General features: G+C 28.7%; 1 pseudogene; it reads right to left on the reverse strand.

The window, feature by feature from the left end:
- The window catches only part of LOC142333401 (dynein axonemal heavy chain 10-like), a 70,214-nt pseudogene that overhangs the window by 32,950 nt on the left and 21,132 nt on the right, over nucleotides 1–16,132 (reverse strand).

The following is a 16,132-nucleotide window of genomic DNA, read 5'->3' on the forward strand; positions in this document are numbered from 1 at the left end:
GTTAAATGACTTGTTTAAGAAGTTTCTTTGGTACTTCAAGGATATTAATCTTCCAAACAGAATAACATTTTCAAAGTTGATTGATAAGAAATCAGTTAAATTAGGTTATTTTTTGAACAACATTAACTTTTATATTTCATAAAGTGACAGTAACAACTATATGAAGCACAAAATGTTTTTATTATTTTATTTATTTCTTTATTTGTATGGACAAAGAGGTACACTTATTTTTTCCCAATGGCCACAACAAAGCAGCCATAGGCGAATTTAAAAAAAAAATTAAATTTGAAGAGAAGTAGATTAAGAAACAGTAGTAAAACACAGATAATATTTTGAAAGTACTAGCTTGCAGAAATAATAAAATAACGGATTGAAAAAGGACCTGATAAATGACTTGCTTTGGGCTTTCACAGCTCTAGGCTGTGAAAACCTATGATTCAATCAGTGAGTTATTTACCAGCTTGTGTTTTGTGCCAATTTTAAATTTTCTAATCAAGTTTCTCTGTACACATATACATACAGCTAATGTTTGAGCAAATATGCACATATAAATTACAAGTTAATTGAGGTAGAAATGCAAAGAACTCATTCCAAAAAATGAATAGAAACTGAAGATCAAATTCAATTTCGAAATTTGAAAATTTGTCAATTTCAGCCATATCAACAGTAACATATCATCACCATAATCATAATGACATTCAAAATCTTTTATAATATTTCTTACTCAGTAAGAAAGTTTCACCATATTCGACTTAGAATGAGATGCATAGTTTAGCAGAAGTTGCCTAGAGGGCATATTATAGAATCACCATCTGAAAGAGAGTCCATACATATCCTGTTATCCTCCAAACACAAACAGCAACATCTTCAGAGCAGTAGTTTTGTACAGGCAGTTTCCATGACAGTATTTTAATAAAATACCATTTACTGTTGACAACTGTCAATCACTCATTTTGCCAAGCGCTTTCAACCAGAGTTCCATTCATAATTAAATTGGATAAAATAAACCACAAAATTTAGCAGAGTGCAACTATCGCAGTTAAAACATGAGGAGAACTTACTGAATCACAAAATAACAGAATATAATGGAATCTATATGCAGTGTGATAAAGGGACATATTAAGGCATAAAGCAATAAAAAAAAAAAATGGTCTAGCTTGTCAAACTAAACATATAAACTTTACACTGATCACAAAAAGAAGGAACACAATTTAATATTAATTAAATAATGTGTCTTTATTCACATACCTAAATTTTAATGTATACAAACCTTAATTAAAAAATTTAGTGAACTTCTCATGTGACCTATTAACAAACTAAATCTATTTAACTCTTGAATAAAAACAACAGATATAGGTGATATATGTTGTTCAGATAATCCAATCTTTAATTTATCTATTTCAAATTTTGGTGGAATTTTTTCTAAAATACCTTCAGCTGACTTTATCACCACTTCTTCTCGGCTTATTGCTTTGTCAGCAGTACCTAATGAAGAAAACAAATAATTTGGTCATTTTGAAAAATTTTACAAAACCAGCAGTGCATAAGAAACAAGGTTTAAAATTCTGTTGCATAATGTAACAATTTTAACTATGTAGCATAATATTAATTTACTTGCCATTTATGTTTACCATTAGTTCTTATTTTCACTTTATGATAATTTCATAATCATCTGTTCACTATTTCAACCATTAACTTTTTTAACTATTTCAACCTTGTTCACTAGTTCAACATTACTGTGTCCCTGTCTGTATTTGGCAATCACCATCCAAAAGTATTTAAAAATTATACATATTTTAAAATATGTTTTTTTTTTTTTAAATATTATCACAATTTAAAAAGTCATATTATGATTTTTGGTTTGTAATGTTTAAAAATTAAGTTCATAAAATGTTGATTTTAATTCATAATTTCATCTTTATAAAATGTCAAGATCTATTTATTACACGTTAATAATTTTCAAACCAATTTAAAGTGTAAGAAAAAATATTGATACAAAAGCATACATTAAAATATTATTTAATTAGTTTTGAAACTTTTAATACATATTTATCCTAATTATTGTTTTCACTAAAGTTCAAAATGTTCAGGATTGTATTTGAGTTCTTGTTTACACAAAACTTATTAAAACATTGTAAAAGAAAATGTTAAACTAGTATCACTTGAAAAAAATAAGTTTTCAGATCATGCTTTATTAATTTTTCAGTAAATGTTAGTAAACAGAATTTTGAGAGCTGCATTTACGAAATTTAACAGAATTAAATATGAGGTTGAAGAAAAAGGTAAGACAAGATATTTCAAAATATTAAATCGATTTGAAAACTTGGTTAATTTATTTATAAATAGCTTCAACATAGCTTGTTTGTTATGTTAAGAAAACATTATTTAACAGAAACCCATCCAAGAAATGATTGGTTATCCTACTATTACTGAAATTAAAAGAAAAGTTAAGGAAAATGTAGTACATTTGATGAAAATTAACAATAACCATTTTGGACAGTCTAAGATAAAATAAAATTTAAAAAAATATATGTAAAAATGAATTACAAGAGAGAGCTAAAAGCTAAAAATTTCAAAAGCCTTATCCAATGTAAATTCAGCAATGTGATAAGTCATTTAAGAGGCAAAAGTTATCCTTAATTCAAGAAACAGCAACTGTCTGAATTTGTGACGAAAACTTATTGTCAGATAATAAAGAATTACAATTTCATTAAAAAAATATTTCAAATGGCATACCATTTAAGTATTTAAGTTTTAAACCATAACTGAATGAATGACATTGAACTGAGATTCAAGTTCTTGTAGAGAAATACCTAAAAATCTTTAATATGAATCACAAACTCAGTAGGCAATGCCTTTTGTTCTGTATTACACACTGAAACTTTATCAGAATTAGTACATTTTTTCAGACAGATGTTATTTCTTTTGAATTTAAGTTATGTTTTAATTTGATATTTTTATTATTTTTAAAAGTAGAATATTACAGGACTATAACTTTTATTTGATTTATCCTTGTTTAATAGGATTAAAAAAAAATATATATATGTTAATAATAATTTAACTTATTTTATCTGAAAGTTGTATAAACTTTCCAATTATTAACTATCTTTTAAATTAAATCAATTCAGCCTAAGTAATAAGAGTAATTAGAAACATAATGCTAGGTAAGAATTACCAAAAAATACCATCACTATTTTGTGGCAGGCCCTAGGTACCTTTTTGTTTAGCACAAACAGAAAAAAACCAAGTAGAAATCTGTCAATAGGATTGACAGTTGATCAGTTGTCAACTGAACATTATATGCAATACCCAGATCTGGGTATTGCATATAATGTTGATAATAAGGGCTTATTCTCAATTCTTCAAAAACAAGCATAATTCATACAGGACCTTCTATACCAATAGCATATTCTGTTGAAATGAAAGTTACATATGAAAGAATGTCATTAATTTTGAAAGCAATGAATTACAATGTTCACCTATGGTGTATGTGTGGCGACCTCAAAAGTTATTGGTTCTCTTCTCGGTCTGCAAGATGGCGTAACAAAATATAGTCTTTTATTATGTTTATGGGACAATTAAACAACAAATGAACATAATATGGTTAAAGAATGGCCAAAAAGAGACATTTTCTCTTTTTACTCTCTTTCCTGGAGAAAAAAATAAAATCAACCCTCAGCATGTTATTTTGCCACCTTTACGAATAAAACTGGGGTTGATTGAGAATAAAAGTACTTAATAAAGAAGGAAAAGGATTTAAATATTTAGTTAAGTTTCCTATATTAATTGAAGCCAAATTAAAAAAAGGAATATTCGTTGGATCTAAGTTAAAAAATTACTCAATGATGAAAATTATGACAAAGTTGAATTACATAAAGCTAGCAGCTGGAAGTCATTTAAGGATGTAGTCCATGGTTTTCTTGGAAATAACAAAGCAGAAGACATTGATCTTTTAGTACAAAATCTTTTGTTGAACTATAAAAATTTAGGCTGCTGAATGCCATTAAAAATGCCTTTTTTGCATTCTCATCTTGATGTTTTTACACCAAATTTGGAGCATCATTACCAAGGTAAATGGGATGAACTGATGATGAGTGAATACAGTTGGTTTCTACAAAGGACTCTCAACCATGCACAAGAAGAAGAAGTAATCTATTAGTTCACAGACTCCAGTTATCAAAAGTTTTAGGTACACTTTTTTGTAGTTATATTCCACATGGTTTTTTATTCAATAAGCAAAATGAAATATGAGTATTGAAAATATATATAACTCATTGCAAAGTTTATTATACCTACAAACTTGTTAATTTTCACATTATTTAGGAATTTCTGAAGGCTGTATAACAAAAATGTGTTATGATGAAAAACTGACTTCATTTTCAGATTCAGTGCATAAAGAATAATGAACTTCACTTATTGGGGTTTTTATGAAAAGTTTTTTCCAATTTGTAGACCAGTGTAATTATTTAATTTCGATAAAACATGAAAATTAATTTTAAAAAGGCACAAAAAGTACACTTTCCATAGTATAAATAATATTAATATAAACTATAAACCTTGTTGTGGTTGAAGAGTAATTAAATGCTCCCAAATTTCTTTAGTTGCTTCAGTATAGTAACCAATCTCAGCATTTGAATGTAATCCAAAAACACCAGGAACATTTATTAAAGGTAACTGGTTAATGGCAGCTGAAGACAAATTACAATACAGTTATAATAATAGTTTGTTTTAATAACAACATATAATATTGATATTATATGACATTGATATTCCTAAAATTTAATATTATATTCAACTTGAAAGACAAATAAGCAAAAAAATTACAACATATTTTTTATATAGTTTTTTAGAAAGGATAAGCCTTATGAGCATCTTTGCTTGTATATTATTGCTATCTAGAAACTCAACCTGTTCGGGGGCTCGAAAAGTTGTGGTGGAAAGTATAAATAAATTACTATGATTCTTTAGATGGTGTGAGGTGAAGAATCAGCATATGTTTTGTAACTGGTTTGTGGCGATCAAGTAAAGTAAGCAAGTTCTGACAATATCTTAAAAATGAATAAAATTGAACTTTGAACTGTTATTAAGTGCTCTCTTTTAAAAGGTTTGATCCCAACATCCCTGATGGACATACAAAAAGTGTTAGATTCCACTTCAAAGGATTCTTCCCCGTTGTTTTCAATGGTAAAACAATGTACTACTAAATTTAAACATGGTTGTACATCCATGCAAGATGATGAACACTCAGGACACCCAAAGACCGCTAAGACCAGTGAAATCAACAGAAAGATCCACTCAGTGCCATATTAAGATTGCGAACTTAAGGTATAAAAGGTTGCTGACTTTGTAAAACTTTCATTAGACCATGTTCACTAGATTTTACATGATGTTTGGGATATGAAAAACCTTGCCGCTTGATGGATGCCACATCTGTTAACAGTTTACTAAAAATGCATTTGACTGAACAATTCTCAAGGATGTTTAGATTTATTTAAACACAATTGTGCTGAGTTTCTTTGATACATGAATTCACCATTTCGTGCCAGACAGCAAACAGTGAGTGACAGTAGGTGAAAGTGTCTCAAAGAAAGTGAAACAATTCCATCTGGAGAAAAAGTCATGGCTGTGGTTTTTTTGGCATCATTGTGATGTAGGGCTCATAGACTACCTGGAAAAAGACAGGATCATCAGTAGGAAGTATTTCGTTTCTCTACTAAACCAATTGAAGGGTATTATTTAAACTAGAAGTCCATATATGGACAAAAATAACTACAATAATGCACCTGCATGACACATCTCGGGTTGTTGCTGCTAAACTATGACCTATGCTTTGAAGTGCTTCTACATATGCCAAATTTATTTGGCTCCCAGCGATTACTTTCTCTTCCCAACCTGAAGAAAATGGCTTGCTGGATAAAGATTCATTTCAAATGATACGGTCAAAGTTGGGACAACCAATTTTGCAGAGTTGGACAAATAGCATTATACTGAATGTATTAGAAAGTTGGAAAGTCATTTATCTAAGTGTATTACTGAATTGCAAATGAATACATTAGAAAATAGAAATTTATAAGAAATCTTGTGTTTTCTTTAGCAAGACAAGGATTTTTTTGAAGCTGAACTTCAACAGAAAAAAGAAACAGTAATATACGATATAACTGCGGAAAGAGTTTTAGCATTGATATTACGTTATTTAGAATTGGCTGCAACAGCACATTCACCACCTCTTTTCAAACTCTTGTAATGGCTTCCAGCCACAAATGGCATTATATACTTATTTTTTTTCTGGGTGGACAATGAAGTGTCATTAGCACCTGGACACAAAATTAATACAATAACCAATTTAGCCAAATATCATCAAACTTAAAAATTTAGATAACAGCAATGTAAAATAATTAAAATCAACAATTAAAACACGCATAAACAGCATGTATGAGTGAAACACTTTATAAGAATAATCAAATAAGTGAATACAGATGCATGACCTTAAGTTATAAGATATTGGATAACATTGCCGTCTTGTTCCCTAAAATATTACAGATGTTAGCCTCTAATTTAAATTTATGATGCACTGTTGAGTAACAGATACAGCCTACAAGTATATGGGTACCGTCAGATGACAGTCGCAGCAAACACAAACAGGTACATTATTCCGAGTCGTGAGAGGTCCGCGAGTGTAACCTATTCACAAATAGCAAATAATATCATCCTGTCAATGGCAACTTCTGGATGAACAGCCCACAGTGATACAGTGCTCTTAATTAGACAAAGTTTATTGTCGATGGTAGTATTCCATTCACTTAGCCACTCATCATAAACCACCTTCTTCACAAAACAGATGAGACCTTCAGAAACAATCCAATTAGCGAAAGGAGGCTGTAAACAAGTCTCTTTAGCTTTACTATCAGTGCGCTCATTGCCTGAGATTCCAGTAGAAGTTCACACTTGTATTTTGCAGTCATTTCAGAAATAATGGCATATCATAGACAATAGGGTGTTTAAAGTAGATGTCACTAATCGCCTGCAGGACACTCATCGTATCTGAATAGATAAATACATGTCGATAAGTTGGGCTAATTATATTTAAGGCCTTATTAATAATATACAGCTCTGCAATGAAAACACTGATGATGCTGGGAATGCCAAAGATTTATGTTCTATTGCTGATCACAAAAGCACAACCAGCAGAGTTATCATATTTAGAGCTGTTTGTATAAACTACAACATCAAGATCCATGCTATTTACAATATTATAAAGTTTTTCTAGTTAGATAACCAGAATCGTGTACTTTTTGTGCTATCAACAAAGACTAAAGCAGTAATTTACCAGAAATGACCATCAAGATGGGTAATAACACTGAGTACAGTAAGAACTGGAGGTAATTGTACATTTAGAGATAGGAATAGGCGCTGACCTCTGATGCCTAGTGGAGCAGTAGATCTGGTTTGTTCCTGATATCAATTAAGGTGTGGGTTAGAGAACACCTCATTCAAAGGATGATTTGGTTGTGCTTAAATGCGAGCTTCATTAGAGTAGATTATTTGGTTTAGTCTATTCCAAAGAAATTGCTCACCGCTTTTCACTAGCAGACTTACCATGGGGCTTGAATAAAATGCACCTGTAGCAAGACAGACAAATGAATGAAGGACTGCATCGAGCATCTTTAGAGCAGTGGCTCATGCAGCCATAGTCTAAACGGTAAAGGATCAAAGCTCAGTAGAATGCAACATGCATATATGATCAGCTCCCCGATTATTAGATGGAGCCCTCAGCATGTTTAGCATTTTTAGATACTTTGTCTTTATCTCCTTCAAATGTGCTCCCCCTATCCCAGAAATCTAACTCGCAGACATGGTTCACCATGTAAAAACAGTTGAGAGTCAATATATTCCTTCAAGGAAGAAAAGCAAATCAATTTTGTTTTCTCCAGAGAAAAGTGAATCCAGTAGTATTACACAACAATACAGGTTACTGTGTTTTGGAGCAGCCTCTCAGCAGTAGCTAAAATTCTACAAGCAATGTAAATTGCAAAATCAACTACAAATAATGAGCACATAATGGGTTTCCGCATGCAGTTTGTTATATTATTTATGGGTATGGATACTGTCATTCCAACTCAAACTCGAGAGGACTGATTATTGAGGGAATCCCTGATAAATGCAAGGAGATTCCCTTTTACACCCCATTCATGCAGTGTATTTAGGATTCCTCTCATCCATGCCTTGTCATATGCCCTTTGCATATTGAAAAATACAACAACCAGGTGTTGGTGAAGACGTTTTGAATAACAGGTTCCAGGGCAACTATATGATCAATTATATATTTAATGCAAACATTGATTTTTGGTCATTTTTTAAAAATTTATCTCCACTATTTTACTGCTAGATAATTGTTCTCACTTTAAGCTAGCTGTCTGACATCATAGTGAAACTTAAATCAACCATCTACAAGCTAAAATATAACCAGGGTCTTCTGTATAATTGGCCCTGATAAATCATTCATTATTTTATCAAAAATGAAGAAACAAGACAACATTAGCTTTGTTTAACATTTCATCGTGTAATACATTAATGTAGTTTGCCATTACCAAATTTTTTGAAGAAAATTTTATGATTGATGTTCCATTATTTAAAAAAAAAAAATGGCTGCTACATTTAATAATTCACTTTTTCAAACTCTTGTTAATAGCTCCCAGCTTTTTTCAATTGTATTTGCAGTATGTTGAAAGTGAATTGTCAGTAATAAAAATAACTTAACAAAAACATAACTTGCTAACAAATAAAGTGAACAAATCTTCATCACCCAATACACAATTTGTTATGAAATTTGAACTTTTTTATGATTTACTTTCTTACTTATTGTGAAATTAAATAAAATTTATTGAAATAAAAAAAAGTAAATGCATAACTCTAAATAAAATACATAAAACTTAAAAATACGGACATTAATACAATGCAAATAGGAAACATTATAAACAAAAATTAAAGAGGCCAATACAATTCTTGGCCAAAAATATTTCCCATATCCATGATAACAGTTAACATAAATAAAATAAAATTTTACATTTTTATAACATTATTTTGAGATAATTTTCTTAAAAGACTAGTTTATTCAAAAACTGGCAAAAGTAAATATCTTGTTTGCTGGTACTGCAGTCATGGTGTAAACTGGTTTTATGTACACAATAAAACCATCCACTCAAATTTCATATTTTTACTGTATTCAAACACTAGTCAGTGGAATAGTTTAAAAACAAATTTGTCAAACTGATGCCTTAACATGAGCATATTCCATATCTTTCATTAAAAAGTTATGGAAAAAGTAATTTTAACAGTATTATATAATTACTATATTTAGAGAAGTTAAATAGTACTATTTGACCTACTGAATTCTACATCTTTTTAAAAACCTTTTTTTCCTTTTCTTCTTACTACTCTTATCCTTATCCTCATTATCATTTTCTTATCCTCAAAATACAGTATCATGCAGCCACCTTCTAGCAGTTGGTAAGCCAGCTGGTTCTTTATTGGGGGGGTCTATATTTCCTATCCAGGAATTGAACAAGAAGCCAAAATAGTGGCCAAGATGCCAACTGGGTAACCTACGTTCCTCTACATCCCAAAATATTTAGCGGTTTAGATCTTCATACCTAATGGGTTAATAATATTCTTAACATTCTCTTCAGAAATGCAAACTGTATTCTCTAAATGTCAGTGTCTGAAAAGATTAAGGATGTTACTTAAGACATATCTAAGCATTAAATAATATCATAGCATTATAACCATTAAATTATAATTCTGATGTAATTATTTACCCATATAATCATCTCTGGTTCCGTCAGGTGGTATAACATAATCACAGTAGTATCTCTGTAAAAATGGAATGGTTGAAAGAAATCAAATAAGAAATCACCCATATATTCATTCATATATGTTTTTACTATACGTCTATCAAAATCATCTATTACCCGTCCACCATACATAACCTGAAAAGAAATTCATTATATAAAAAAAAAATATACAGTAAATAAAATCAACCATCGTTACAGTGTCACTTTTTATAGTTCTTCGGATGGTTTCAATCATCCTTAATTATCTTTGATTATCCTTTCTACAATATCATTTCTTCCACATGAAGAGCTTTGTGAAAATTTTTACGATTTCTTCAACTGAATTGTCTTATAAAAAAACAAAGATCTATGAAAAACTTTTAAGGATAATTAGTCATATAGTTTGTACAATTCAGTTGTGCTGAATTTTATTAATTATGTTTTATATAATGAGAAATTACATGTAACTGTTATAAGGATTATAATATACTTCAAAATAAAACATTAAAATTTTATATATGAACAAAACCTGAAAAAGTTACAAAGGTAATCCTACAAAAAAACAATATAATATCCATCTCTACATAGCAACTAATTAATTACTTTGTTTTCAGAACTTTTAAAGTAAACAAGTTAAAATTTGAATACTTAATAAAACTTATTATTCTATATTACTTTTCACAAATATAATAAGATAAATTTAGGAAAACTTATAAAATTTAACAATATATCCTACTCAGAGAGTATTAAATATAAGAAATTATTATATTTGCTATTTTCACATTATCAAGAATATTATAAATAAATACAATAAAAAATATAGGGCTTCATTACAACGAAAAATATAGGAACTCAGTAAACTTAAATAGCGGCACAATGAGTACAAGTATATATTTGGCAATATTTTGGTAAATATTTGGTCTCCAATCTGGAGTGACTAGAAGGGAAAGAGAAATTGTAAAAGAATTCTTAATATTAAGAGATGCTTTTATATTTAAATTTAAAAATAAATAATTAAATTTCAGTTTTGATAATAAATTTAATTTACAAAACATAAGATAATGTCAGATATAAAAAAAATAAATTTTAAAAGTTACAAGATAAAATAATAAAGTGATCTCTCCAATTAGGTATTTGAGGCTAGCCCATGGTATTCGTTGGTCTGTACTCATCACAACTCTTTTCAGATATGTTTCAATTATTTGAGTACATACAATAAAGTCCATTTCACCAAAATCGTAGGCAATATTCCATCCAATTTTACCATATTTACGTCGTTCCTAAGGGAAAAAGTGAAAATTAATATTATAACTGTAATCTGAAAACAATTTTATTGCCATATCATTATTATGATATTATTCATAGAACTTTCATTATTTCAATAACTACAATGTCCCACAAGGAAGCTGATGTGCTTCGGTTTATTAATAAAAATACTAAAAAAGTGAATTTTTAATTTCAATTTTTTTATGATTTATAACATTTATATTGGAAACTATCAAACACAGTTCTATGGGCCCAATAAAAAAATGTTCTCGGATCAAATAACATACAAGTCACTAATTTTTCTTCATTTATCTCCATTCCAAGTATTATATAGCATAGCATCACTTCACCTTTGGAGCAGTAATCAGAAAAGATTTTCCGCAAACTAAAACTTGAATGTTTAGCATTTTTGCACCTACATTCATTTAAGACACGTTTTTGTTTATTTTGACCTTATAATGCACTCCTGAAGTTTATCCTCTTAAGTCATGAGAAATTCAGTATAACTGTATGAAAAATACAATAGAATATATCATTATTTTAAATTACAACATTCTTATAATATAAGAACTTGTCCTTTTGTAGCCATATTATATGTAGTGAATGTCTGTATAAATATATTTCATTAACTATATGGGCAATGAAACAGGTTCAAATAGTATGATATATACATAAACGTATGAAGTGTGTTGACTTATATTTCAGTCTGCTCAATAAATGAAGAACCATGAACAGTTACAGTTTTTGCAGATGAAAGTTTGCTGTTAAGAATATGATGAGAAATAAAAGACCAGTAGTCTCATTTCAATAAAATTCATTAATAATTACTGTTAATTTTTGTAAATATATCTTTACATTTATGTTTACTTTATATAGACATATCTTTTTCTAAAGGCTGTGCTTAAGGTAAGCATAGCAATAACATTTATAACTGATTAATAGAATAAAGTTGTAGTTATTATTGGTTTTATTATGAGACTAACTCATAAGAAGCTTATTTGTACTTCTGTTCCTTAAATTAAATTAAGAAAATTTATAAAACATAGAAGCAACAATAACAACGAAAACAATCAATAAATAAATTTATTTATTTCTAGTAGTGAAAGTCATTTGATTCAGTATATTGAAAGATATTTCTAGATAGTGTATCTTAATAAAAAATAAAATATTCACACTACCCATCTTGTTATGACCTAGCTGAATAAATTTTGAAATTTGTATTGTACCTACTTTGTCTTTCTACATACTCAAACTTAAGACAACGCAAAAAAAAACAGGTTACTATTGCTTGAAAAACACAAAAAAGTGAATTACATGCTGCTTCAAACTATTCAAAACTATAATAAAAATTTATGTAAAAGCTGTAAAAGATTTAAATAAAACAGATTTTTAAAGCATAAAAAAGGGGAAAACAACTGTTAAAAAAGAAACAATTTTTAAATGTATAAACTATATTTTTAAATTAATAAATTAATCATGAATAACATTACCTGAACAATAGCATGAAAAAATGCTAATACATAAATTATAGTTTTAAATTTTGGATGAGAACAGCTATCCAATAATTCAGGTCTCAATTTAAAGTAAGTATTTCGTAAATTCAATTTCAGACCATTTGGAGCCTCAGTTACACTATAAGAAAAATTAATAGGAAAATGTTAATTCCAATTACAATAATCAAATGCAATAAATCAGTCAAACTATAACTGCTATCTATAAAATATTTTTAACAATTATAAATTTTTACATACACACTGTCTTGTGTTTCTAATAATCTCACACAAAATCTGGCTCTAGTGTACTAATCTAAAACAGGACCCAATTCAGAACTTTGGAAGGTAAATAAATTAAAGGTAAACAAAGATAAATAAAAAGTTAAATAACTAGGAGCCGTTTTTGTGGAAAACTAAAAACAAGGTAAAATCCTAATTTAAAGTTAAAACTTAGTTTAAGCTAAACCTAATTCCTAGCTTTATATCAAGAATAAGAGATGTAGAAGTACTTGCAGTTATCAGAAGAAGTTCAGGATTAAATATTTATTAAATGTAATATTTCCTACTTTTTGACAGCAATTTTATCATGGACTTATTTATTTTACAATAATTCAGTTTTTAGAAAACCCTTCCAGGTTACACATATATTGTAACTATCAATTAACTTTCTGTTTTTCTAACCATAATTGAGCGGTATAATTAATCTTTTCACCTTCACATAACTGTACAAGGAAGATGGCAGAGACTACTTTATTCAAGTCTCAAGTAACTAAGGTTGCTCATGAATTTCAACTATGCAGTAGTTTACCATTATATTTCTTTTATTTATTTCTTTGTAATTATATTTACTAGTGCATTTAAATTCCTTACCGCTTTCATAAATTAAAATAAACTCATGTCTAAAAGATCATCTGCTAACTAGCAACAAAGTTAGCAGACGGTAACCTGTAATTTTAATTAATGCAGTTTACACAAGCTGTTCAAAGAATTTCCCTTTTGTTGACCATCATTGAATGTTGGCATTTGTTCTATAACCACCGATACTTAAAAACCTTTTTCAGGTTTCAAAAATATATCCCCCCTAACTGAACAAGTAAAATCAAATAATTAAGTTTGTGTAAGAATTTTATGCATCTTGGTATTTCCAGCTATTTGCCTGTAATTGATCGATACCTATAATTTCTTAGCAAGAAATTTAATAGATAGTATCCTAAAATCGTTAATACAATCTGTATATAAATTTCAACCATCCAACTGATCAGTACCAGTTTATTTCTTAACCATTCATATTTTTTTTTTTTAAATCACTACCAATTTCTTATTCAGTTGATTTTATCTTGAAAATCTAGTAACTCTGGTTGTATATAAATTACATATATACTTCAATATCAATATTTTTTATTGATAAATTAGCCTAACATTATATTTTTGTGACCAATAGCATATTTAAACAAATTTGTTGGTAAATTAGCTGCTAATAAAACAAGTTGAAGATGGTACCCTAAAACAATCCAAAAAAATTACTTTTTACATTCCAAGGAGAAAGAAGAGAAGGAAGTGATAGAGGAGTTCTCCTTCACCAGTTAACATGGAATGAACAACCAGGTGAGTTATTATCACATAAAAGTCATTAACAATAAAATACTGTAAGTCAGATGAACTACATCTAATAAAAATTTTCAGAAAATGAGTAAGAGAATAAATAAATATAGTGATAAAAATAAAATCTTTCAAAGTAAATGATAAAAAATAATATATAATTACACATTACAAAGAAACCACCACAAACAGACATCAGTAGACAGAATGTTGATCAGTGATAACTAATGTTTACCTATTTTTAAGTGGTTATACAATTTTTAAATTTATATAACTCCATAGTGTCATAGTTAGCTATCACAAAATGATATAAATTACATAATATTACATCATCATCATCATCATAATATCATTACATGATATTACATCACAAATGATGTAATATCCTGAATATTACAAAGTTTTAGCAAAATTTGCCATAGTAGCATTGTTTAATGCATTCTGTCAATGTACACAAAGTAAAAATGTGAAGAGTATAGAAAAAAAATATTGTAAATGGTGTTATAATACTTACGTATTGTACAAATTACAGACTGGTTTTTTTTATTGGCAGGAAATGAATCATTTTACTAGGGTATAAAAAATCATGCAAGCAAACTAGGGTTACTGCCATGGTAAGCTGAATTTTTCTGTTCAAATTCAAATGAACAAAAAAATAATAATTTAGATCCTTCTTAACAGGTGTCATATAAACTTATGTTTAAATATTAATTTATTTATTCACACATCAATGTTTTCTTCAGTACTTACATGTATATATTTAAGTAAATTACATCTAACTGAAGTTAGAGCATAAAAGACTTTCACCAATTGCAAAACTAAAATAGTACAAAAATTTAAAAAAAAAAAAAAACAAGATTTTGGGAATTTAATAAGGTTGAGGAGGAGAAAATCTATCCATCATTGGAACAATATCGGGAGATAAGGGTCACGCCAACTGTGACATGACATTGTAAAATAAAGGAAAACCATATATATTAAATATAGAATTATAAGATAAATGGCTAACATCTTTTCCCTTTTCCTTAGAACCACACTAACAAGTTAATTTTTATAAGTAAATATGCTGATAAATAGTTACCGGTAAAACAATATAACTAATTTACAGGGTAAAAACATTACTTATGGCACTATGGTTTCCACTACATCAAACAGCATCCAGAATCATATCATATCAAGAGCCATTTATAGTTAATATGTATTTAAAAAAATTATAGTAGTTTTTCCAAAAAAAAAGGAAAAAATTGAAAATGAAATACCATATTGATAAGTCAGTTTTAAGTAAACTTACCTTTCGTTGACCTCTGAAGGACACTGATAGGAAATGACGGAGTTGGATCAGTTGTAAGCCATAACCTAAAATCAGGATGTGGTTTTGTATTTTTGTCTAATATCTTTTCTAACGTTCGTATAAAACTGATCGGCAAATGACAGTTTTGTAACATTAACCAATTCCCACGATTTATTGCATTTACTAAAAGCGAAACTGCCGCCTATAACAAAAGAAAGTAAATTTATACAAATATTTATAAGCAATAATGCTTTTTATAAGTAATAACTGCAATTTATAAGCAATCATATACTTTTAGTAGGATAAATAAGTCATATTGAAGAGAAACTGGAAAAATAAGAATTGGAAAGGAAGCAGTAGGAGAGAAGATAGCTCAAGTATTGAAGGAAAGAAATACATAAAATATTAACAAAAAACCTGACCACAACAAAAAGTACATTAGTTTACAAGAATTTATATCAGGTGCCCCAAAAAAAGTAAAAAGTAAACACTATTTTACAGCTAATAACTATCATCTTGATTTCAGGTGTGATTAAATAATGACTGAATCAAGGCTAAGCTTTGAGGAAAGAAAATTTATCCTTAAGGCTTTCTGGTAGATAGAGAACATAGTATAGAAATCAGTTTCAACAAGATGCTCCAATGAGATCCAC

Source organism: Lycorma delicatula, chromosome 12 (genome assembly GCF_047948215.1).
Source record: "Lycorma delicatula isolate Av1 chromosome 12, ASM4794821v1, whole genome shotgun sequence".
NCBI classification, from domain to species: domain Eukaryota; kingdom Metazoa; phylum Arthropoda; class Insecta; order Hemiptera; family Fulgoridae; genus Lycorma; species Lycorma delicatula.